A 26,902-nucleotide genomic window follows, 5' to 3' on the forward strand; every position below is an offset into this window, starting at 1 on the left:
AATATAAGGCCGCAAATAGATGGGTGAATATTAAAATGGAGAAAGGAGTTCCCCAAGGGTCGATTATCTCTCCAATTATTTGGAATATGATTTACGATGAATTATTGAAATTACCTTTTCCTGAAGATATATATGTGATCGCCTATGCAGATGATATAGCAATATACTCATCGGATCGGAATCTTGTAAAACTTAAAAAGAAACTAGAACATGTTATAAATAATATAATTGCGCCTTGGTTGATAAAAACGGGTCTTGAAATGTCTCCAAAGAAGACTTGTTTTATCTTTTTCAACAAAAAGAAGGTTCCAGAAAATTTTTCTCTTGATATTCTAGGTAATCAAATTGTAGCATCAGATAAGATTAAATACCTGGGTATATATTTAAATAGACATTGGAGATATAGTAATCATATAGATAATATTACTGATAAAGCAATTAGAGTTATAGGTGAACTGTCCAGATTAATGATTAATATTGGTGGCCCAACATTTGGTGGTAGAAAATTATATTATTATATTTTAGAATCGATAATATGTTATGGATCTCCGGTATGGGCCACAAAAGCTTTGTCCGTACAAAGAAATCGGATTCGAATTGAACGAGCACAAAGAATAGGTTTAAATAGATTAGCCAGAGCTTATTGCACTGTCAGTAGAAATGCCCTTTGTGCAATAACGGGTATTTTACCCTTAGAAATTACTTTATTAGAACGTGTCAAATTATACTCATTGAAGGAAAAATATACAATTTATGACGAAGATAACGAAGATATTGTTTTACAAAAGAAAGAAAATTTAGATCACAACACAGAAATTATTAAAAATGAATCTTGGATTAAATGGCAGAATACTTGGAACTCATACAATAAAGCAATTTGGACAAAAAAATTAATTCCTGACGTAAAACAATGGAACCTTAGAAAATTTGGAAATCTAAATTATCGTCTCACACAATGTTTGACTGGACACGGCGTATTTAATTCATACAGATTTAGAATTAAAAAAGCATCCGAGGACTTATGTTGGTACGGCTGTGGAGTAACAGACAATCCAGAACATACATTATTTGAATGTAATCGTTGGGCTGTAGATAAACATCTATTAGACATGGAAATTGGTAATATTTTAACAGTAAATAATTTTGAAGAGATAATGCTTAAATCGGAAGATAATTGGAGGAAAATAGATAAATTTATAAACAAAATTATTCGCCAAAAAGAAGAACAAGAAAGACAAATGGAAAGAATTTTACGACAAGAACAAGCAAATCGAAGGAGGAGAGAAATGCATAGAAATACTAGAAGAGACATGAGGAATTTTATATTAACTCTATAAAAATTATATTATTGATCGATAATCTTTAAAAGGAAGAAACTAAATATATATATTTGCCATCAAATAAATAGCCAAGAACAGGCGTCGACATAGGGGCGATGAGTATACCTCCGCTGAATGCGGAAAGCGGGACAGCGAAGGTATAAAAGCATCGCTTTTACAGATAGAGGAAGGGTCCCTAGGTCCCGGGCGGTGGGGTTTTAGTGGGTATAGGCGAAGGATTAAGTCCATATGATTCCCCCACTTTTCATCTTAGGGGGAAGCCGAGTCCCACACTACCCTCTCCGACCTCCATCGGAGGAGAGGGTGTGCGTAAGAGCATTTCCCCACCGCCCTTAAACAAAAAAAAAAAAAAAAAAAAAAAGGTACGCCAATGGTTACCACTTAATTTTCGAGTCCTGCACCACTGGAAACGAAAACTGCTGACTCTAGTGCGGCGGCCATCGCGCTGTTTACGACGAAGACCGGCACAAAGAGGACACGGTCCCCTTTTGCGAAGTCAGCATTTTTCGGACGAACGTTGTTCGTCGACGAACGTTCGATTCTCCCCAGTCCTCTCCGGGGACCCGAGTGGGTCAGTCGAGTTTTCGTCAATCTTCCAAATCCAGATTGTTTAGACACAATCTTTCCAAATCCATACTGTTTAGACACAGTCCCTAATACCATTCAATAATATCTTATTCTTATTCGTTTAATTCAAACATTACTTCGTTATTCAATTAAACATTTTTATTGCGTTTCATATTTCGTACTTAGTACGTATTTCGATTTCGTTAATAATAAGCATCTTTACCTTTGTATTCTTTTACGTTTATAATATACTTTGTTTTACCAGAGTCAATCTAAATCCCAATTATTATTTCCTTGCTCCTAACTTCGTAGTTTGAAGTGACACGTTGTTAGTTAGAGATAGAGTTCTCACTGGAAAGTTCGCGAATAGTATTCCTTATTCAATTTCCTGTTTCAACGTGTTCGCGTACGTGCGTGATAGTGATAGACTTGCTCGCATAGCAAGCTCCGCAGCATCCACGTCCGTTTTCTCGAATCAAAATATCGTCAACCACGCGGACGATATTCGTGAGTTAGATTCACGGTATCGTACAGCGTCCACGCCGTTTCCTCAACGAGCGCATCCGTCTACAATACCGTAGCCGCCAGCTGTCAACCATTGGAGATCGTTCCTGTCAAATATTGACGTGACAGAATTTGGCGCAGTCGTCAATCCTTGAAGGTCGTTTCCAGCCATTTGGATCAACGCCTGTCAAGCAGAGCGGACCGAATTCAAGGCCATCAGCGCAACCGTAGCCGTTCATCCGTTGCGAACCCATTTCTTGTGTCAATCGACAAACAAGCGAAGCGTAAAAGTAAGTGGAACATATCGCGTATGTTTCAGGGTCGCGTGCATCATTCATCTGTGTAAGACCGCATGCAGGTGTCGGCATCGGGTCCTAGTCTGTTGATAAAAAGACCAACACTTTTATTAAATGTCAGTCAGTGGAAGAGCAGAGTAGCCGGGCCGCGGTATTCTCTTCTCTTGCTCTTATAGCCCCGCCTGGACGTGACAAATCCATTCCATAGTTTTTCGCCGGCGTTCTCTGCTATTTTCGTTAATGTTGTTTCGTCCATTAGACCAAATAGCTGAACGGATTCTCCTGCGTAAGATCGTCCGGATGCTCCCTGTGCGATAGAATTCATTACTGCTGATTTTTCTACAGGGAACATAATATGGTCACTTAGCCGTTGGATTTCGTCCTGTGAATATATTCCCCCGTTTGCGAGGTTTGCAGGGTTGGTATATTGCCACGCAGATTCTGTCAGCGGCTGCAGCGGTGAAGGCCCGATGGGCTCCCGGAAAATTCGGGAAGGCGATATACCTTTAATTCCCAGTTGGCCGTAACTTTTTCGATGACGTCAAATTAGTGAAAAATCAAAGTTTCTTTGTCGCCGTATAGCTCGAGAACGGGTCGACGGGTGCTGGCGAGAGTAGGCTCGTCGGACGGAGGACGCGGAGACGAAGGTTTACCGCGCGAAAAATTCGCGAAAATTCGCGAAAAATTATTTACGTGTGCATCGGTAACGCGCGTCGTCCTCGGCGGAGGATAACTTACCGACCACCACCGGCAGTGGTCGGTAACGCTCGGGGGTATAAGCTGCCGCGTTACAAATGAAACCCGAATTTCGGCGCTTCCACGGTTCAGGGCTGAAAAGGGCCCGAAAGAAAATAACGGATTCAAACGTTCGAATTTAACGCCAACTTCGCGACGCTGACTTCGCATCGGTGGCGAGTGCCGGCACAGTCGCCGCGTTTACTCTCCCTTGATAGTTGAGCGAATCGACTTGTAACTTCGAGGTTACGAATCCGACTCTACGTTTAGGTTTACATTTTCCATTAATTTTAAAGGGTGGGGGGGGGGGTAGGGGGTGAGGATGGCGATGACAGACCAATCGCGCGCCTCCCCGCCACCATCGTCGCTACCGACGACCTCGACCTTGAGCCGAGCCGAGCCGAGCCGAAGGCCCGATGGGCTCCCGGAAAATTCGGGAAGGCGATATACCTTTAATTCCCAGTTGGCCGTAACTTTTTCGATGACGTCAAATTAGTGAAAAATCAAAGTTTCTTTGTCGCCGTATAGCTCGAGAACGGGTCGACGGGTGCTGGCGAGAGTAGGCTCGTCGGACGGAGGACGCGGAGACGAAGGTTTACCGCGCGAAAAATTCGCGAAAATTCGCGAAAAATTATTTACGTGTGCATCGGTAACGCGCGTCGTCCTCGGCGGAGGATAACTTACCGACCACCACCGGCAATGGTCGGTAACGCTCGGGGGTATAAGCTGCCGCGTTACAAATGAAACCCGAATTTCGGCGCTTCCACGGTTCAGGGCTGAAAAGGGCCCGAAAGAAAATAACTGATTCAAACGTTCGAATTTAACGCCAACTTCGCGACGCTGACTTCGCATCGGTGGCGAGTGCCGCCACAGTCGCAGCGTTTACTCTCCCTTGATAGTTGAGCGAATCGACTTGTAACTTCGAGGTTACGAATCCGACTCTACGTTTAGGTTTACATTTTCCATTAATTTTAAAGGGTGGGGGGGGGGGTAGGGGGTGAGGATGGCGATGACAGACCAATCGCGCGCCTCCCCGCCACCATCGTCGCTACCGACGACCTCGACCTTGAGCCGAGCCGAGCCGAGCCGAAGGCCCGATGGGCTCCCGGAAAATTCGGGAAGGCGATATACCTGTAATTCCCAGTTGGCCGTAACTTTTTCGATGACGTCAAATTAGTGAAAAATCAAAGTTTCTTTGTCGCCGTATAGCTCGAGAACGGGTCGACGGGTGCGGGCGAGAGTAGGCTCGTCGGACGGAAGACGCGGAGACGAAGGTTCACCGCGCGAAAAATTCGCGAAAATTCGCGAAAAATTTTTTACGTGTGCATCGGTAACGCGCGTCGACCTCGGCGGAGGATAACTTACCGACCACCACCGGCAGTGGTCGGTAACACTCGGGGGTATAAGCTGCCGCGTTAAAAATGAATCCCGAATTTCGGCGCTTCCACGGTTCAGGGCTAAAAAGGGCCCGAAAGAAAATAACTGATTCAAACGTTCGAATTTAACGCCAACTTCGCGACGCTGACTTCGCATCGGTGGCGAGTGCCGCCACAGTCGCCGCGTTTACTCTCCCTTGATAGTTGAGCGATTCGACTTGTAACTTCGAGGTTACGAATCCGACTCTCCGTTTAGGTTTACATTTTCCATTAATTTTAAAGGGGGGAAGGGGGGGAGGATGGCGATGACAGACCAATCGCGCCCCTCCCCGCCACCATCGTCGCTACCGACGACCTCGACCTCGAGCCGAGCCGAGCCGAGCCGAGCGGGGCCGAAGGCCCGATGGGCTCCCGGAAAATTCGGGAAGGCGATATACCTGTAATTCCCAGTTGGCCGTAACTTTTCCGGTGACGTCAAATTAGTGAAAAATCAAAGTTTCTTTGTCGCCGTATAGCTCGAGAACGGGTCGACGGGTGCGGGCGAGAGTAGGTTCGTCGGACGGAGGACGCGGAGACGAAGGTTTACCGCGCGAAAAATTCGCGAAAATTCGCGAAAAATTATTTACGTGTGCATCGGTAACGCGCGTCGTCCTCGGCGGAGGATAACTTACCGACCACCACCGGCAGTGGTCGGTAACGCTCGGGGGTATAAGCTGCGGCGTTACAAATGAAACCCGAATTTCGGCGCTTCCACGGTTCAGGGCTGAAAAGGGCCCGAAAGAAAATAACTGATTCAAACGTACGAATTTAACGCCAACTTCGCGACGCTGACTTCGCATCGGTGGCGAGTGCCGCCACAGTCGCCGCGTTTACTCTCCCTTGATAGTTGAGCGAATCGACTTGTAACTTCGAGGTTACGAATCCGACTCTACGTTTAGGTTTACATTTTCCATTAATTTTAAAGGGTAGGGGGGAGGATGGCGATGACAGACCAATCGCGCGCCTCCCCGCCACCATCGTCGCTACCGACGACCTCGACCTCGAGCCGAGCCGAGCGGGGCCGAAGGCCCGATGGACTCCCGGAAAATTCGGGAGGCGATATACCTTTAATTCCAAGTTGGCCGTAACTTTTTCGATGACGTCAAATTAGTGAAAAATCAAAGTTTCTTTGTCGCCGTATAGCTCGAGAACGGGTCGACGGGTGCGGGCGAGAGTAGGCTCGTCGGACGGAGGACGCGGAGACGAAGGTTTACCGCGCGAAAAATTCGCGAAAATTCTCGAAAAATTTTTTACGTGTGCATCGGTAACGCGCGTCGTCCTCGGCGGAGGATAACTTACCGACTACCACCGGCAGTGGTCGGTATCACTCGGGGGTATAAGCTGCCGCGTTAAAAATGAAACCCGAATTTCGGCGCTTCCATGGTTCAGGGCTGGAAAGGGCCCGAAAGAAAATAACTAATTCAAACGTTCGAATTTAACGCCAACTTCGCGACGCAGACTTCGCATCGGTGGCGAGTGCCCTCACAGTCGCCGCGTTTACTCTCCCTTGATAGTTGAGCGAATCGACTTGTAACTTCGAGCATACGAATCCGACTCTACGTTTAGGTTTACATTTTCCATTAATTTTAAAGGGTGGGGGGTAGGGGGGGAGGATGGCGATGACAGACCAATCGCGCGCCTCCCCGCCACCATCGTCGCTACCGACGACCTCGACCTTGAGCCGAGCCGAGCCGAGCCGAGCCGAAGGCCCGATGGGCTCCCGGAAAATTCGGGAAGGCGATATACCTTTAATTCCCAGTTGGCCGTAACTTTTTCGATGACGTCAAATTAGTGAAAAATCAAAGCTTCTTTGTCGCCGTATAGCTCGAGAACGGGTCGACGGGTGCGGGCGAGAGTAGGTTCGTCGGACGGAGGACGCGGAGACGAAGGTTTACCGCCCGAAAAATTCGCGGAAAATTTTTTACGTGTGCATCGGTAACGCGCGTCGACCTCGGCGGAGGATAACTTACCGACCACCACCGGCAGTGGTCGGTATCACTCGGGGGTATAAGCTGCCGCGTTAAAAATGAAACCCGAATTTCGGCGCTTCCATGGTTCAGGGCTGGAAAGGGCCCGAAAGAAAATAACTAATTCAAACGTTCGAATTTAACGCCAACTTCGCGACGCAGACTTCGCATCGGTGGCGAGTGCCGCCACAGTCGCCGCGTTTACTCTCCCTTGATAGTTGAGCGAATCGACTTGTAACTTCGTGGTTACGAATCCGACTCTCCGTTTAGGTTTACATTTTCCATTAATTTTAAAGGGTAGGGGGGGAGGATGGCGGTGACAGACCAATCGCGCGCCTCCCCGCCACCATCGTCGCTACCGACGACCTCGACCTCGAGCCGAGCCGAGCGGGGCCGAAGGCCCGATGGACTCCCGGAAAATTCGGGAGGCGATATACCTTTAATTCCCAGTTGGCCGTAACTTTTTCGGTGACGTCAAATTAGTGAAATTTTGCGATTTCTTTGTCGCCGTATAGCTCGAGAACGGGTCGACGGGTGCGGGCGAGAGTAGGTTCGTCGGACGGAGGACGCGGAGACGAAGGTTTACCGCGCGAAAAATTCGCGAAAATTCGCGAAAAATTTTTTACGTGTGCATCGGTAACGCGCGTCGTAATCGGCGGAGGATAACTTACCGACCACCACAGGCAGTGGTCGGTAACGCTCGGGGGAATAAGCTGCCGCGTTACAAATGAAACCCGAATTTCGGCGCTTCCACGGTTCAGGGCTGAAAAGGGCCCGAAAGAAAATAACTGATTCAAACGTTCGAATTTGACGCCAACTTCGCGACGCTGACTTCGCATCGGTGGCGAGTGCCGCCACAGTCGCCGCGTTTACTCTCCCTTGATAGTTGAGCGAATCGACTTGTAACTTCGAGGTTACGAATCCGACTCTACGTTTAGGTTTACATTTTCCATTAATTTTAAAGGGTGGGGGGGGGGGAGGGGGGAGGATGGCGATGGCAGACCAATCGCGCGCCTCCCCGCCACCATCGTCGCTACCGACGACCTCGACCTTGAGCCGAGCCGAGCCGAGCCGAGCCGAGCCGAGCCGAGCCGAGCCGAAGGCCTGATGGGCTCCCGGAAAATTCGGGAAGGCGATATACCTTTAATTCCCAGTTGGCCGTAACTTTTTCGATGACGTCAAATTAGTGAAAAATCAAAGTTTCTTTGTCGCCGTATAGCTCGAGAACGGGTCGACGGGTGCGGGCGAGAGTAGGCTCGTCGGACGGAGGACGCGGAGACGAAGGTTTACCGCGCGAAAAATTCGCGGAAAATTTTTTACGTGTGCATCGGTAACGCGCGTCGACCTCGGCGGAGGATAACTTACCGACCACCACCGGCAGTGGTCGGTATCACTCGGGGGTATAAGCTGCCGCGTTAAAAATGAAACCCGAATTTCGGCGCTTCCATGGTTCAGGGCTGGAAAGGGCCCGAAAGAAAATAACTAATTCAAACGTTCGAATTTAACGCCAACTTCGCGACGCAGACTTCGCATCGGTGGCGAGTGCCGCCACAGTCGCCGCGTTTACTCTCCCTTGATAGTTGAGCGAATCGACTTGTAACTTCGAGGTTACGAATCCGACTCTACGTTTAGGTTTACATTTTCCATAAATTTTAAAGGGTGGGGGGGGGTAGGGGGGGAAGATGGCGATGACAGACCAATCGCGCGCCTCCCCGCCACCATCGTCGCTACCGACGACCTCGACCTTGAGCCGAGCCGAGCCGAGCCGAGCCGAGCCGAAGGCCCGATGGGCTCCCGGAAAATTAGGGAAGGCGATATACCTTTAATTCCCAGTTGGCCGTAACTTTTTCGATGACGTCAAATTAGTGAAAAATCAAAGTTTCTTTGTCGCCGTATAGCTCGAGAACGGGTCGACGGGTGCGGGCGAGAGTAGGTTCGTCGGACGGTGGACGCGGAGACGAAGGTTTACCGGCCGAAAAATTCGCGGAAAATTTTTTACGTGTGCATCGGTAACGCGCGTCGACCTCGGCGGAGGATAACTTACCGACCACCACCGGCAGTGGTCGGTAACGCTCGGGGGTATAAGCTGCCGCGTTAAAAATGGAACCCGAATTTCGGCGCTTCCATGGTTCAGGGCTGGAAAGGGCCCGAAAGAAAATAACTAATTCAAACGTTCGAATTTAACGCCAACTTCGCGACGCAGACTTCGCATCGGTGGCGAGTGCCGCCACAGTCGCCGCGTTTACTCTCCCTTGATAGTTGAGCGAATCGACTTGTAACTTCGTGGTTACGAATCCGACTCTCCGTTTAGGTTTACATTTTCCATTAATTTTAAAGGGTAGGGGGGGAGGATGGCGATGACAGACCAATCGCGCGCCTCCCCGCCACCATCGTCGCTACCGACGACCTCGACCTCGAGCCGAGCCGAGCGGGGCCGAAGGCCCGATGGACTCCCGGAAAATTCGGGAGGCGATATACCTTTAATTCCCAGTTGGCCGTAACTTTTTCGGTGACGTCAAATTAGTGAAATTTTGCGATTTCTTTGTCGCCGTATAGCTCGAGAACGGGTCGACGGGTGCGGGCGAGAGTAGGTTCGTCGGACGGAGGACGCGGAGACGAAGGTTTACCGCGCGAAAAATTCGCGAAAATTCGCGAAAAATTTTTTACGTGTGCATCGGTAACGCGCGTCGTAATCGGCGGAGGATAACTTACCGACCACCACAGGCAGTGGTCGGTAACGCTCGGGGGAATAAGCTGCCGCGTTACAAATGAAACCCGAATTTCGGCGCTTCCACGGTTCAGGGCTGAAAAGGGCCCGAAAGAAAATAACTGATTCAAACGTTCGAATTTAACGCCAACTTCGCGACGCTGACTTCGCATCGGTGGCGAGTGCCGCCACAGTCCCCGCGTTTACTCTCCCTTGATAGTTGAGCGAATCGACTTGTAACTTCGAGGTTACGAATCCGACTCTACGTTTAGGTTTACATTTTCCATTAATTTTAAAGGGTGGGGGGGGGGGGTAGGGGGGGAGGATGGCGATGGCAGACCAATCGCGCGCCTCCCCGCCACCATCGTCGCTACCGACGACCTCGACCTTGAGCCGAGCCGAGCCGAGCCGAGCCGAGCCGAAGGCCTGATGGGCTCCCGGAAAATTCGGGAAGGCGATATACCTTTAATTCCCAGTTGGCCGTAACTTTTTCGATGACGTCAAATTAGTGAAAAATCAAAGTTTCTTTGTCGCCGTATAGCTCGAGAACGGGTCGACGGGTGCGGGCGAGAGTAGGCTCGTCGGACGGAGGACGCGGAGACGAAGGTTTACCGCGCGAAAAATTCGCGGAAAATTTTTTACGTGTGCATCGGTAACGCGCGTCGACCTCGGCCCGAGGATAACTTACCGACCACCACCGGCAGTGGTCGGTATCACTCGGGGGTATAAGCTGCCGCGTTAAAAATGAAACCCGAATTTCGGCGCTTCCATGGTTCAGGGCTGGAAAGGGCCCGAAAGAAAATAACTAATTCAAACGTTCGAATTTAACGCCAACTTCGCGACGCAGACTTCGCATCGGTGGCGAGTGCCGCCACAGTCGCCGCGTTTACTCTCCCTTGATAGTTGAGCGAATCGACTTGTAACTCCGAGGTTACGAATCCGACTCTACGTTTAGGTTTACATTTTCCATAAATTTTAAAGGGTGGGGGGGGGGTAGGGGGGGAAGATGGCGATGACAGACCAATCGCGCGCCTCCCCGCCACCATCGTCGCTACCGACGACCTCGACCTTGAGCCGAGCCGAGCCGAGCCGAGCCGAGCCGAAGGCCCGATGGGCTCCCGGAAAATTCGGGAAGGCGATATACCTTTAATTCCCAGTTGGCCGTAACTTTTTCGATGACGTCAAATTAGTGAAAAATCAAAGTTTCTTTGTCGCCGTATAGCTCGAGAACGGGTCGACGGGTGCGGGCGAGAGTAGGTTCGTCGGACGGTGGACGCGGAGACGAAGGTTTACCGGCCGAAAAATTCGCGGAAAATTTTTTACGTGTGCATCGGTAACGCGCGTCGACCTCGGCGGAGGATAACTTACCGACCACCACCGGCAGTGGTCGGTAACGCTCGAGGGTATAAGCTGCCGCGTTAAAAATGGAACCCGAATTTCGGCGCTTCCATGGTTCAGGGCTGGAAAGGGCCCGAAAGAAAATAACTAATTCAAACGTTCGAATTTAACGCCAACTTCGCGACGCAGACTTCGCATCGGTGGCGAGTGCCGCCACAGTCGCCGCGTTTACTCTCCCTTGATAGTTGAGCGAATCGACTTGTAACTTCGTGGTTACGAATCCGACTCTCCGTTTAGGTTTACATTTTCCATTAATTTTAAAGGGTAGGGGGGGAGGATGGCGATGACAGACCAATCGCGCGCCTCCCCACCACCATCGTCGCTACCGACGACCTCGACCTCGAGCCGAGCCGAGCGGGGCCGAAGGCCCGATGGACTCCCGGAAAATTCGGGAGGCGATATACCTTTAATTCCCAGTTGGCCGTAACTTTTTCGGTGACGTCAAATTAGTGAAATTTTGCGATTTCTTTGTCGCCGTATAGCTCGAGAACGGGTCGACGGGTGCGGGCGAGAGTAGGTTCGTCGGACGGAGGACGCGGAGACGAAGGTTTACCGCGCGAAAAATTCGCGAAAATTCGCGAAAAATTTTTTACGTGTGCATCGGTAACGCGCGTCGTAATCGGCGGAGGATAACTTACCGACCACCACAGGCAGTGGTCGGTAACGCTCGGGGGAATAAGCTGCCGCGTTACAAATGAAACCCGAATTTCGGCGCTTCCACGGTTCAGGGCTGAAAAGGGCCCGAAAGAAAATAACTGATTCAAACGTTCGAATTTAACGCCAACTTCGCGACGCTGACTTCGCATCGGTGGCGAGTGCCGCCACAGTCGCCGCGTTTACTCTCCCTTGATAGTTGAGCGAATCGACTTGTAACTTCGAGGTTACGAATCCGACTCTACGTTTAGGTTTACATTTTCCATTAATTTTAAAGGGTGGGGGGGGTAGGGGGGGAGGATGGCGATGGCAGACCAATCGCGCGCCTCCCCGCCACCATCGTCGCTACCGACGACCTCGACCTTGAGCCGAGCCGAGCCGAGCCGAGCCGAGCCGAAGGCCTGATGGGCTCCCGGAAAATTCGGGAAGGCGATATACCTTTAATTCCCAGTTGGCCGTAACTTTTTCGATGACGTCAAATTAGTGAAAAATCAAAGTTTCTTTGTCGCCGTATAGCTCGAGAACGGGTCGACGGGTGCGGGCGAGAGTAGGCTCGTCGGACGGAGGACGCGGAGACGAAGGTTTACCGCGCGAAAAATTCGCGGAAAATTTTTTACGTGTGCATCGGTAACGCGCGTCGACCTCGGCGGAGGATAACTTACCGACCACCACCGGCAGTGGTCGGTATCACTCGGGGGTATAAGCTGCCGCGTTAAAAATGAAACCCGAATTTCGGCGCTTCCATGGTTCAGGGCTGGAAAGGGCCCGAAAGAAAATAACTAATTCAAACGTTCGAATTTAACGCCAACTTCGCGACGCAGACTTCGCATCGGTGGCGAGTGCCGCCACAGTCGCCGCGTTTACTCTCCCTTGATAGTTGAGCGAATCGACTTGTAACTTCGAGGTTACGAATCCGACTCTACGTTTAGGTTTACATTTTCCATTAATTTTAAAGGGTGGGGGGGGGGGTAGGGGGGAAGATGGCGATGACAGACCAATCGCGCGCCTCCCCGCCACCATCGTCGCTACCGACGACCTCGACCTTGAGCCGAGCCGAGCCGAGCCGAGCCGAGCCGAAGGCCCGATGGGCTCCCGGAAAATTCGGGAAAGCGATATACCTTTAATTCCCAGTTGGCCGTAACTTTTTCGATGACGCCAAATTAGTGAAAAATCAAAGTTTCTTTGTCGCCGTATAGCTCGAGAACGGGTCGACGGGTGCGGACGAGAGTAGGCTCGTCGGACGGAGGACGCGGAGACGAAGGTTTACCGCGCGAAAAATTCGCGAAAATTCGCGAAAAATTTTTTACGTGTGCATCGGTAACGCGCGTCGACCTCGGCGGAGGATAACTTACCGACCACCACCGGCAGTGGTCGGTAACGCTCGGGGGTATAAGCTGCCGCGTTAAAAATGAAACCCGAATTTCGGCGCTTCCATGGTTCAGGGCTGGAAAGGGCCCGAAAGAAAATAACTAATTCAAACGTTCGAATTTAACGCCAACTTCGCGACGCAGACTTCGCATCGGTGGCGAGTGCCGCCACAGTCGCCGCGTTTACTCTCCCTTGATAGTTGAGCGAATCGACTTGTAACTTCGTGGTTACGAATCCGACTCTCCGTTTAGGTTTACATTTTCCATTAATTTTAAAGGGTAGGGGGGGAGGATGGCGATGACAGACCAATCGCGCGCCTCCCCACCACCATCGTCGCTACCGACGACCTCGACCTCTAGCCGAGCCGAGCGGGGCCGAAGGCCCGATGGACTCCCGGAAAATTCGGGAGGCGATATACCTTTAATTCCCAGTTGGCCGTAACTTTTTCGGTGACGTCAAATTAGTGAAATTTTGCGATTTCTTTGTCGCCGTATAGCTCGAGAACGGGTCGACGGGTGCAGGCGAGAGTAGGCTCGTCGGACGGAGGACGCGGAGACGAAGGTGTACCGCTCGAAAAATCCGCGAAAATTCGCGAAAAATTTTTTACGTGTGCATCGGTAACGCGAGTCGACCTCGGCGGAGGATAACTTACCGACCACCACCGGCAGTGGTCGGTAACGCTCGGGGGTATAAGCTGCCGCGTTAAAAATGAAACCCGAATTCCGGCGCTTCCATGGTTCAGGGCTGGAAAGGGCCCGAAAGAAAATAACTAATTCAAACGTTCGAATTTAACGCCAACTTCGCGACGCAGACTTCGCATCGGTGGCGAGTGCCGCCACAGTCGCCGCGTTTACTCTCCCTTGATAGTTGAGCGAATCGACTTGTAACTTCGTGGTTACGAATCCGACTCTCCGTTTAGGTTTACATTTTCCATTAATTTTAAAGGGTAGGGGGGGAGGATGGCGATGACAGACCAATCGCGCGCCTCCCCGCCACCATCGTCGCTACCGACGACCTCGACCTCGAGCCGAGCCGAGCGGGGCCGAAGGCCCGATGGACTCCCGGAAAATTCGGGAGGCGATATACCTTTAATTCCCAGTTGGCCGTAACTTTTTCGATGACGTCAAATTAGTGAAAAATCAAAGTTTCTTTGTCGCCGTATAGCTCGAGAACGGGTCGACGGGTGCGGGCGAGAGTAGGCTCGTCGGACGGAGGACGCGGAGACGAAGGTTTACCGCGCGAAAAATTCGCGAAAATTCGCGAAAAATTTTTTACGTGTGCATCGGTAACGCGCGTCGTCCTCGGCGGAGGATAACTTACCGACCACCACCGGCAGTGGTCGGTATCACTCGGGGGTATAAGCTGCCGCGTTAAAAATGAAACCCGAATTTCGGCGCTTCCATGGTTCAGGGCTGGAAAGGGCCCGAAAGAAAATAACTAATTCAAACGTTCGAATTTAACGCCAACTTCGCGACGCAGACTTCGCATCGGTGGCGAGTGCCCTCACAGTCGCTGCGTTTAATCTCCCTTGATAGTTGAGCGAATCGACTTGTAACTTCGAGGATACGAATCCGACTCTACGTTTAGGTTTACATTTTCCATTAATTTTAAAGGGTGGGGGGGGGGTAGGGGGGGAGGATGGCGATGACAGACCAATCGCGCGCCTCCCCGCCACCATCGTCGCTACCGACGACCTCGACCTTGAGCCGAGCCGAGCCGAAGGCCCGATGGGCTCCCGGAGAATTCGGGAAGGCGATATACCTTTAATTCCCAGTTGGCCGTAACTTTTTCGATGACGTCAAATTAGTGAAAAATCAAAGTTTCTTTGTCGCCGTATAGCTCGAGAACGGGTCGATGGGTGCGGGCGAGAGTAGGCTCGTCGGACGGAGGACGCGGAGACGAAGGTTTACCGCGCGAAAAATTCGCGGAAAATTTTTTACGTGTGCATCGGTAACGCGCGTCGACCTCGGCGGAGGATAACTTACCGACCACCACCGGCAGTGGTCGGTATCACTCGGGGTTATAAGCTGCCGCGTTAAAAATGAAACCCGAATTTCGGCGCTTCCATGGTTCAGGGCTGGAAAGGGCCCGAAAGAAAATAACTAATTCAAACGTTCGAATTTAACGCCAACTTCGCGACGCAGACTTCGCATCGGTGGCGAGTGCCGCCACAGTCGCCGCGTTTACTCTCCCTTGATAGTTGAGCGAATCGACTTGTAACTTCGAGGTTACGAATCCGACTCTACGTTTAGGTTTACATTTTCCATTAATTTTAAAGGGTGGGGGGGGGGGTAGGGGGGAAGATGGCGATGACAGACCAATTGCGCGCCTCCCCGCCACCATCGTCGCTACCGACGACCTCGACCTTGAGCCGAGCCGAGCCGAGCCGAGCCGAGCCGAAGGCCCGATGGGCTCCCGGAAAATTCGGGAAGGCGATATACCTTTAATTCCCAGTTGGCCGTAACTTTTTCGATGACGTCAAATTAGTGAAAAATCAAAGTTTCTTTGTCGCCGTATAGCTCGAGAACGGGTCGACGGGTGCGGGCGAGAGTAGGCTCGTCGGACGGAGGACGCGGAGACGAAGGTTTACCGCGCGAAAAATTCGCGAAAATTCGCGAAAAATTTTTTACGTGTGCATCGGTAACGCGCGTCGACCTCGGCGGAGGATAACTTACCGACCACCACCGGCAGTGGTCGGTAACGCTCGGGGGTATAAGCTGCCGCGTTAAAAATGAAACCCGAATTTCGGCGCTTCCATGGTTCAGGGCTGGAAAGGGCCCGAAAGAAAATAACTAATTCAAACGTTCGAATTTAACGCCAACTTCGCGACGCAGACTTCGCATCGGTGGCGAGTGCCGCCACAGTCGCCGCGTTTACTCTCCCTTGATAGTTGAGCGAATCGACTTGTAACTTCGTGGTTACGAATCCGACTCTCCGTTTAGGTTTACATTTTCCATTAATTTTAAAGGGTAGGGGGGGAGGATGGCGATGACAGACCAATCGCGCGCCTCCCCACCACCATCGTCGCTACCGACGACCTCGACCTCGAGCCGAGCCGAGCGGGGCCGAAGGCCCGATGGACTCCCGGAAAATTCGGGAGGCGATATACCTTTAATTCCCAGTTGGCCGTAACTTTTTCGGTGACGTCAAATTAGTGAAATTTTGCGATTTCTTTGTCGCCGTATAGCTCGAGAACGGGTCGACGGGTGCAGGCGAGAGTAGGCTCGTCGGACGGAGGACGCGGAGACGAAGGTTTACCGCTCGAAAAATCCGCGAAAATTCGCGAAAAATTTTTTACGTGTGCATCGGTAACGCGAGTCGACCTCGGCGGAGGATAACTTACCGACCACCACCGGCAGTGGTCGGTAACGCTCGGGGGTATAAGCTGCCGCGTTAAAAATGAAACCCGAATTTCGGCGCTTCCATGGTTCAGGGCTGGAAAGGGCCCGAAAGAAAATAACTAATTCAAACGTTCGAATTTAACGCCAACTTCGCGACGCAGACTTCGCATCGGTGGCGAGTGCCGCCACAGTCGCCGCGTTTACTCTCCCTTGATAGTTGAGCGAATCGACTTGTAACTTCGTGGTTACGAATCCGACTCTCCGTTTAGGTTTACATTTTCCATTAATTTTAAAGGGTAGGGGGGGAGGATGGCGATGACAGACCAATCGCGCGCCTCCCCGCCACCATCGTCGCTACCGACGACCTCGACCTCGAGCCGAGCCGAGCGGGGCCGAAGGCCCGATGGACTCCCGGAAAATTCGGGAGGCGATATACCTTTAATTCCCAGTTGGCCGTAACTTTTTCGATGACGTCAAATTAGTGAAAAATCAAAGTTTCTTTGTCGCCGTATAGCTCGAGAGCGGGTCGACGGGTGCGGGCGAGAGTAGGCTCGTCGGACGGAGGACGCGGAGACGAAGGTTTACCGCGCGAAAAATTCGCGAAAATTCGCGAAAAATTTTTTACGTGTGCATCGGTAACGCGCGTCGTCCTCGGCGGAGGATAACTTACCGACCACCACCGGCAGTGGTCGGTATCACTCGGGGGTATAAGCTGCCGCGTTAAAAATGAAACCCGAATTTCGGCGCTTCCATGGTTCAGGGCTGGAAAGGGCCCGAAAGAAAATAACTAATTCAAACGTTCGAATTTAACGCCAACTTCGCGACGCAGACTTCGCATCGGTGGCGAGTGCCCTCACAGTCGCTGCGTTTAATCTCCCTTGATAGTTGAGCGAATCGACTTGTAACTTCGAGGATACGAATCCGACTCTACGTTTAGGTTTACATTTTCCATTAATTTTAAAGGGTGGGGGGGGGGTAGGGGGGGAGGATGGCGATGACAGACCAATCGCGCGCCTCCCCGCCACCATCGTCGCTACCGACGACCTCGACCTTGAGCCGAGCCGAGCCGAAGGCCCGATGGGCTCCCGGAGAATTCGGGAAGGCGATATACCTTTAATTCCCAGTTGGCCGTATCTTTTTCGATGACGTCAAATTAGTGAAAAATCAAAGTTTCTTTGTCGCCGTATAGCTCGAGAACGGGTCGACGAGTGCGGGCGAGAGTAGGCTCGTCGGACGGAGGACGCGGAGACGAAGGTTTACCGCGCGAAAAATTCGCGAAAATTCGCGAAAAATTATTTACGTGTGCATCGGTAACGCGCGTCGTCCTCGGCGGAGGATAACTTACCGACCACCACCGGCAGTGGTCGGTAACGCTCGGGGGTATAAGCTGCCGCGTTACAAATGAAACCCGAATTTCGGCGCCTCCACGGTTCAGGGCTGAAAAGGGCCCGAAAGAAAATAACTGATACAAACGTTCGAATTTAACGCCAACTTCGCGACGCTGACTTCGCATCGGTGGCGAGTGCCGCCACAGTCGCCGCGTTTACTCTCCCTTGATAGTTGAGCGATTCGACTGGTAACTTCGAGGTTACGAATCCGACTCTCGGTTTAGGTTTTCATTTTCCATTAATTTTAAAGGGGGGAAGGGGGGGAGGATGGCGATGACAGACCAATCGCTCCCCTCCCCGCCACCATCGTCGCTACCGACGACCTCGACCTCGAGCCGAGCCGAGCCGAGCCGAGCGGGGCCGAAGGCCCGATGGGCTCCCGGAAAATTCGGGAAGGCGATATACCTGTAATTCCCAGTTGGCCGTAACTTTTCCGGTGACGTCAAATTAGTGAAAAATCAAAGTTTCTTTGTCGCCGTATAGCTCGAGAACGGGTCGACGGGTGCGGGCGAGAGTAGGTTCGTCGGACGGAGGACGGGGAGACGAAGGTTTACCGCGCGAAAAATTCGCGGGAAATTTTTTACGTGTGCATCGGTAACGCGCGTCGACCTCGGCGGAGGATAACTTACCGACCACCACCGGCAGTGGTCGGTATCACTCGGGGGTATAAGCTGCCGCGTTAAAAATGAAACCCGAATTTCGGCGCTTCCATGGTTCAGGACTGGAAAGGGCCCGAAAGAAAATAACTAATTCAAACGTTCGAATTTAACGCCAACTTCGCGACGCAGACTTCGCATCGGTGGCGAGTGCCCTCACAGTCGCCGCGTTTACTCTCCCTTGATAGTTGAGCGAATCGACTTGTAACTTCTAGGTTACGAATCCGACTCTACGTTTAGGTTTACATTTTCCATTAATTTTAAAGGGCGGGGGGGTAGGGGGGGGAGGATGGCGATGACAGACCAATCGCGCGCCTCCCCGCCACAATCGTCGCTACCGACGACCTCGACCTTGAGCCAAGCCGAGCCGAGCCGAGCCGAGCCGAGCCGAGCCGAAGGTCCGATGGGCTCCCGGAAAATTCGGGAAGGCGATATACCTTTAATTCCCAGTTGGCCGTAACTTTTTCGATGACGTCAAATTAGTGAAAAATCAAAGTTTCTTTATCGCCGTATAGCTCGAGAACGGGTCGGCGGCTGCGGGCGAGAGTAGGCTCGTCGGACGGAGGACGCGGAGACGAAGGTTTACCGCGCGAAAAATTCGCGAAAATTCGCGAAAAATTTTTTACGTGTGCATCGGTAACGCGAGTCGACCTCGGCGGAGGATAACTTACCGACCACCACTGGCAGTGGTCGGTAACGCTCGGGGGTATAAGCTGCCGCGTTAAAAATGAAACCCCAATTTCGGCGCTTCCATGGTTCAGGGCTGGAAAGGGCCCGAAAGAAAATAACTAATTCAAACGTTCGAATTTAACGCCAACTTCGCGACGCAGACTTCGCATCGGTGGCGAGTTCCGCCACAGTCGCCGCGTTTACTCTCCCTTGATAGTTGAGCGAATCGACTTGTAACTTCGTGGTTACGAATCCGACTCTCCGTTTAGGTTTACATTTTCCATTAATTTTAAAGGGTAGGGGGGAGGATGGCGATGACAGACCAATCGCGCGCCTCCCCACCACCATCGTCGCTACCGACGACCTCGACCTCGAGCCGAGCCGAGCGGGGCCGAAGGCCCGATGGACTCCCGGAAAATTCGGGAGGCGATATACCTTTAATTCCCAGTTGGCCGTAACTTTTTCGGTGACGTCAAATTAGTGAAATTTTGCGATTTCTTTGTCGCCGTATAGCTCGAGAACGGGTCGACGGGTGCGGGCGAGAGTATGCTCGTCGGACGGAGGACGCGGAGACGAAGGTTTACCGCGCGAAAAATTCGCGAAAACTCGCGAAAAATTTTTTACGTGTGCATCGGTAACGCGCGTCGTCCTCGGCGGAGGATAACTTACCGACCACCACCGGCAGTGGTCGGTAACACTCGGGGGTATAAGCTGCCGCGTTAAAAATGAATCCCGAATTTCGGCGCTTCCATGGTTCAGGACTGGAAAGGGCCCGAAAGAAAATAACTAATTCAAACGTTCGAATTTAACGCCAACTTCGCGACGCAGACTTCGCATCGGTGGCGAGTGCCGCCACAGTCGCCGCGTTTACTCTCCCTTGATAGTTGAGCGAATCGACTTGTAACTTCGTGGTTACGAATCCGACTCTCCGTTTAGGTTTACATTTTCCATTAATTTTAAAGGGTAGGGGGGGAGGATGGCGATGACAGACCAATCGCGCGCCTCCCCACCACCATCGTCGCTACCGACGACCTCGACCTCGAGCCGAGCCGAGCGGGGCCGAAGGCCCGATGGACTCCCGGAAAATTCGGGAGGCGATATACCTTTAATTCCCAGTTGGCCGTAACTTTTTCGGTGACGTCAAATTAGTGAAATTTTGCGATTTCTTTGTCGCCGTATAGCTCGAGAACGGGTCGACGGGTGCGGGCGAGAGTAGGCTCGTCGGACGGAGGACGCGGAGACGAAGGTTTACCGCGCGAAAAATTCGCGAAAACTCGCGAAAAATTTTTTACGTGTGCATCGGTAACGCGCGTCGTCCTCGGCGGAGGATAACTTACCGACCACCACCGGCAGTGGTCGGTAACACTCGGGGGTATAAGCTGCCGCGTTAAAAATAAATCCCGAATTTCGGCGCTTCCACGGTTCAGGGCTGAAAAGGGCCCGAAAGAAAATAACTGATTCAAACGTTCGAATTTAACGCCAACTTCGCGACGCTGACTTCGCATCGGTGGCGAGTGCCGCCACAGCCGCCGCGTTTACTCTCCCTTGATAGTTGAGCGAATCGACTTGTAACTTTGAGGTTACGAATCAGACTCTACGTTTAGGTTTACATTTTCCATTAATTTTAAAGGGTGGGGGGGTAGGGGGGGAGGATGGCGATGACAGACCAATCGCGCGCCTCCCCGCCACCATCGTCGCTACCGACGACCTCGACCTTGAGCCGAGCCGAGCCGAGCCGAGCCGAGCCGAAGGTCCGATGGGCTCCCGGAAAATTCGGGAAGGCGATATACCTTTGTAACGTCGTACCGACGTGTTGCGTCGGTTTTGTTCGCACGAGCAAATTCTCGCTGTACATACATATATATACATATGGTATACGTATACTTCCTTCGTAAAATCCAAACCGAAATCGCGTTTAAATCCGTACACAGCGATATGTATATATATATCTTACGCGTATTTATATATATATATATATACATATCCCCGTGAGAGTGAACATAGGGAATCGGGAAAGAAGCGATAGTCACCGGTACAAGCGGACGCCAGCATGGCAACCGCGAGTACAGGTGTACGTACATCTAAACCGCCGTTTCGTTCGAACTGCGAAAAGGATACATCGACGACAACATATTCGTCCGTGCCTGGTACGATTTAGACAAAAGGACTTCGCGGTTCACCGAATCCCTATGGTCCGCGCTCTTATTATAAATAAGACGAAATCGCGCGAATCGCTCTCTTCCAGTTTCGGAATTCTACTAATTCAGTTCTCTCGCGTCTTCAATCGAATTCAGTTCGACTCAGTCTTTTCTCGCGTTTTCGGACTCTATTTCAGATCGTTCACGATATTCAGGTCGTATTGCTCCTTACCATTTACACTATTTCTTTATATATCATTTGGTTCTAAATTGTTATTCGAGTCTGCTCGTAGATTATTATTACGTATTTACAGATATTATTCTGGTTTATTGGTCGTACGAGGTTACTCGTAAACCGTCACCGTTATTTTGTTGTACGAGCTTACTCGCATTATCATTTCAAATTTATAATTACTATTTTCGTGCTATCTTGTTTATGCGATCTTGCTCGCTTTATTATTCACATTTCAATTGTTAATTTTGTGTTATTTGGCTTATACGAGCTTGCTCGCATTACTATTCGTATTGCAATTGCTATTTTTGTTAATTTGGCGCTATTTTTGTTTGAACGAGCTTGCTCGCATTACTATTCGTATTGATAACTATTATCTAGTGCTATTTTGTTGTACGAGCTTGCTCGCATTATAATTAAGGCTGATAATTCTTATTTTTGTGCCATTTTGCTTTGTATGAGCTCGCTCGTAACCTGCTTGTTACTATTCTGTGCTATATATCTCGTTCGAGCTCGCTAGCGAACCGACATTGTATTTGGTTCACGAGTTCTGCTCGCAAGTCTTATTCTTGTACATATTCTGATTCATTATATTCTGTCTGTTTAAACCATCTATTACTTCGCAGCTTTATTCAGCAACATCCTGCTCCTCGATATCTTCCACTTCTAAAGTGTCGTTCCCAGTGACCGGTTAAAGTGATCGCGAAAGTGAGTGTGCGCGTGGTGTTTCATCGGGTTGTTCGACTCCGACCTGTTCCGCAAATTCCTTAGACTTCCTACGTCCGTTCTTCTAACCCTAAAATTGGTGTATCAATCGTGTACGTCTGAGCCCAGAGGGTGCTCGGTACCGAGAGAACGCTAATTCCCTTCGATCGAAATCTCCTGTCACAAATCGAGCAAACCCACGCGTTCGGACGAGTTGCACACACCCGCATAGTGACACTTCGACCACTGGGAACTATCTCTACTACCGCTACGCGTGTTCTACGCGGTGTTCACGACGGACGACGTCCGTCTCGGTTCGCATTTTATTCCCCTCTTCGCCTTTTCAACAACGACGAACACCGGTATCGGGTCCCTGATCAGACGTGGACGTTACGCGCCACGTGGATCTAAGATCGTCTTAAGTAAATTGGTCGGTTACGTCCCCGCCCCGTCTGGGCGTCGTTTCGTCGGATCATATCCGACCCGGGACGTAACAGGAGGTTATTTTTGGCGCAGTCGGTAGGACACGACGATCGCCGAATAAAGCCGGTTGTTCGTTGCTGAAAATCTAATCGAAATTCCTTTCTTTCCCGCTCTTTGGCGGCCCTGTATCGCCTAACCCTCTCTCTTCACGATGGATTCCGCTGCATCAAAATTGAATTCTAACGTGCCCTCACCTCTCTCCGAGGAGGACCTATTCGCGTTCCAATTGGAACTCGCCAAGAAGGAAGCCGCCCTCCAGGAGCGCGCCGCCGCCCTTGAAACCGCGGCGAGCCTACGCGAGTCAGAACAACGCGCGCGTGAAAATGAACTCTTAGCAATGCGTCGCGACCTTCATGAGATGCGTTTGAACCACCTTGACTCGAACGCTGCACGCTTCCGCCCCCGCTACGATTCAACCCCCTTTACCGAAGCTCCTCGCCCAGACCCTGTGAATTTCACTGTTAAGCAAGCAGTAGAATTCATACCCACCTTCGATGGCAGTAATATGACCGTCCTACAATTCATCCGAGCGTGCAAACGCGCACGCGAGGTCATACCCGCGTACGCAGAACACACGCTGACCAAACTCGTCTGCAACAAGCTCCGCGGTCGCGCCTACGCGGCCGTGGAGGACGAAGATTGCTCCACTATTTCAGACCTCTGCAGCCGTCTTAAAGACGTGCTGGGTCCCCATCGCTTCGTTGACCAGTACCGAGGCGAACTGGCAAGCATCTCGCAGCGGCCCACCGAACACGTGCTCGACTTTATCAGTCGCGTAAAAGACTTACGCACCGCGATCCTCGATTGTCACCGCGACGGGACCAATGTCGACGATATCGACACCCTTACTATAGACAGTTTCATTCGCGGCCTTATCCCCACGTTACGCGCCGAGGTCCGCCCGCTCCGAAACGAGCCGCTGCGTGTAGTTTTCAACGAGGCCATTTCTGCCTACAAACAATACGAGCTCGATAAGCTACGTTACCGAGAACCCCTTCGCGACGACTATCGCCACGTACACTTCTCGGAGGCAAGGTCCACTACGCCAGATCGCCGCGACCATTATTCACCGGAGCCTCGACGTCGCGCCCCTGAGACTCGCGACCGGTACGACCTTCCCCCTCACGAGCTTCGCGGTTATCACGAAACTCGAAGCCGCACACCCGACCGCCGTCCCTACGCCGAGCCTTCAGCTTGGCGTGACCCGAGTTTCAGAAGCCCGCACGAGGGTGTCCGACGCCCCGCACCCCCGACTCCTCTCATTGCACGGGCCCCAACGCCCCCATCTCAAGAACCCCGCGACCGTTTCCCCTCCGAATCGGCGAAATTTTGCAGGTATTGCAAAAACCCGGGCCATGACATTCACGAATGTCGCAAGCGGGAATATAATAACAATTTGAGACAGGGAAACGGGACCAGCCTCCCGTCCGAACCAGCGTCTGGTCGGGAGGCCCCAACTTCAAGAAACGTCCCACGACCGGTGGGACACCTCGACATGCCCCCCGTCTCGTCTCCGCGATAACTCTCGCGGCTGATTCGCCGATACCCCGCGTGACCGTTACCGCGCCACAATTCACAACGCCGTGTGAGTTCCTCGTCGACACGGGATCTGAATTAAACATCATCAAATCGTCTAGCGTAAAGCCCGGTGTCCCGGTCGACTCGGGAGACGTTGTCCAAGTCCATGGTATCACCGAAGGTGTCACCAGTACCTTGGGCCGGATCGACGCGGAGCTCAACGACGCCATCCCTGTCTCCTTCCAGGTTTTCCCCGATGTCCTCCCTTCTAATATCGACGGCATTCTTGGTGCCCCCTTTTTCCACGAAAATGGAGAGATCTCCTTTACGAAAAGAGAAATCTCCAAAGATCACCTCAACGTACCGTTCTCGAACACGTGCGAGTTCGCAATCGAAGCCCGTACCGCCGCCTGCATCGCCGTTAACGTAACCGGACCGACCGTCGGTTACATCCGCCGTATAGAAATTAAACAGGGCGTATTTCTAGGCGACTGTCTCGTCACCAACTCGAACGGAAGGGCATGCCTACGGTGCTTTAACACATCGGCCGAGGCAGCATCCTTCCGTCTACCCACATTGGAGGTAGAAGAAATCGAAGATCCTCCGCTATATTCCCCTCCCACACCCAACCCCATTCCTGATTCCGGGTCAGTTTCGGAACGTCCCACTAATTTCGCATCTCGTACGACTCGACCGTACGAGTCGATCAATAATGATCACCTCGCGTCAAATTCAAAATCCGAATCCGCTTCGGATCATTCTTATTCTAATTTAAATTCAACCTCCGAATCCGCTTCGGATTATTCTAATCCTAATTCATATCTTAAATCCGGAACTGTTTCAAACTATCTCGCTACACCTCGTACGACTCGCCCGTACGAGTCGATCAAAAATGATCACTTCGCGCCGATTACAGAGATAGAAACAAAAGGAGTTCACTTCTCCCCGCAGGATATCACTCTGCGTATGAAAGAACTCTGCGAAACAATCCCACTGAACCACCTCAACTCGGACGAGGCGTCCCACGTCAAAACCCTATTACACGAAAACCATGATCTCTTCCACCTCCAAGGGAGCCGTTTAGGCAAAACTAACGCCGTGACCCACAAAATTCCGACGACAGACGACGTCCCTGTGCATACGAAGCAGTATCGCTACCCGCCGATCCACAAGGAAGAGATTGATAGACAAATGCGCGACCTCCTAGCCAATGACATAGTAGTTCCGTCCAATTCACCATACAACTCCCCCTTGTGGATCGTGCCCAAGAAACCGGACGCCGACGGTACCAAGAAATGGCGTATGGTGATAGATTACCGTGCGTTGAATGAAAAGTCGATAGCCGATGCATACCCGCTACCCAGCATAAACGAAATTCTTGACCAGCTGGGTAGCGCTAAATATTTTAGCGTATTTGACTTGGCTAGCGGCTTCCACCAAATCGCCATGGACCCAGCGGACGCTGCGAAAACCGCGTTTTCCACCCCATTCGGCCATTACCAGTACAATCGTATGCCGTTTGGGCTGAAAAACGCCCCCGCTACCTTCCAACGCCTAATGGACAACATCCTAAGCGGACTCCAGGGAAACGAGCTATTCGTCTACTTGGACGATATTGTAATATACGCCCGTACCCTGGAGGAACACCGCGCAAAGTTCAACAAATTAGCTAACCGCCTCAGGAACGCGAATTTGAAGCTTCAACCGTCAAAGTGCGGCTTTCTTTTCAAGGAAGTGGCTTACCTCGGCCACCAAATTAGCGAGCAAGGAGTCAAGCCCTGCCCAAAAAAAATAAGCGCCGTCCAAAACTATCCGCGACCGAAATCCGCGAAAAATGTACGCGAATTCCTGGGACTCGCAGGATACTACCGACGATTTATAGACAAGTTCGCGCAGATCTCCAAACCCTTAACCAAGCTCCTAACCAAGAACACGAAATTTGCGTGGGGACCGGACCAGGAAAGAGCATTCGACGCGCTCCGCTCAGCCTTGTGCTGCGAACCGGTCCTCCAATACCCCGACTTCGATAAGCCATTCAATGTAACATGCGATGCCTCGGGCCATGCCATCGGAGCAGTCCTGAGCCAGGGGGAAGTAGGTAAAGACCGCCCGGTCGCCTACGCATCGCGAATCCTGCACGGAGCGGAATTAAATTACTCCACGATCGAAAAGGAGTGTTTGGCCATAGTTTTTGCTGTCCAGTATTTCCGACCGTACATCTACGGCCGACAATTTGTACTAATCACAGACCACCGCCCCCTGGTCTGGATGAATTCAGTAAAGGACCCAACCTCACGTCTGCTCCGATGGAGGCTAAAACTTGCGGAATTCGATTACAAAATCTTGTACAAGCCAGGCAGGGCGAACTCAAACGCGGATGCATTGTCCCGCAACCCGGTAGCCCTCCCCATCTACGAGGACACATCGGAAGAAACAATCCCCTCCCCAGCATCACGAGCAGCAGACGACCCTACCTTCGACGTCACGCTAGGGAGCTACGAATACTTCACGCCCCCTCAAACAAGGAGTCGCCGACCGATACCGACCCCTCGAAGTCCGCGTTCCCAGTGGTGGTTACACGACACGTCGTCAGAATCACCAGGGGATAGTACACCTGAAACTATCATAGAGGGAGACGATCCCGTAGCAACCTCCACCCCCGCTCCGCATACCCCCCTTCCCGGCTTTCTCAACACGACTCCGTATTTTCCGGAGCCTTCCTCCCCAATCGCCCACCCATCAGACTTTAGGCCTATGACGTCATCCCTCCCCCACAGTTCCTACAGTCCCGCCAGCCCGGGGTCATTTCCCCCCTCGGCCA

The sequence above is a fragment of the Lasioglossum baleicum genome, chromosome 17, assembly GCF_051020765.1.
Source record: "Lasioglossum baleicum chromosome 17, iyLasBale1, whole genome shotgun sequence".
Taxonomy (NCBI): domain Eukaryota; kingdom Metazoa; phylum Arthropoda; class Insecta; order Hymenoptera; family Halictidae; genus Lasioglossum; species Lasioglossum baleicum.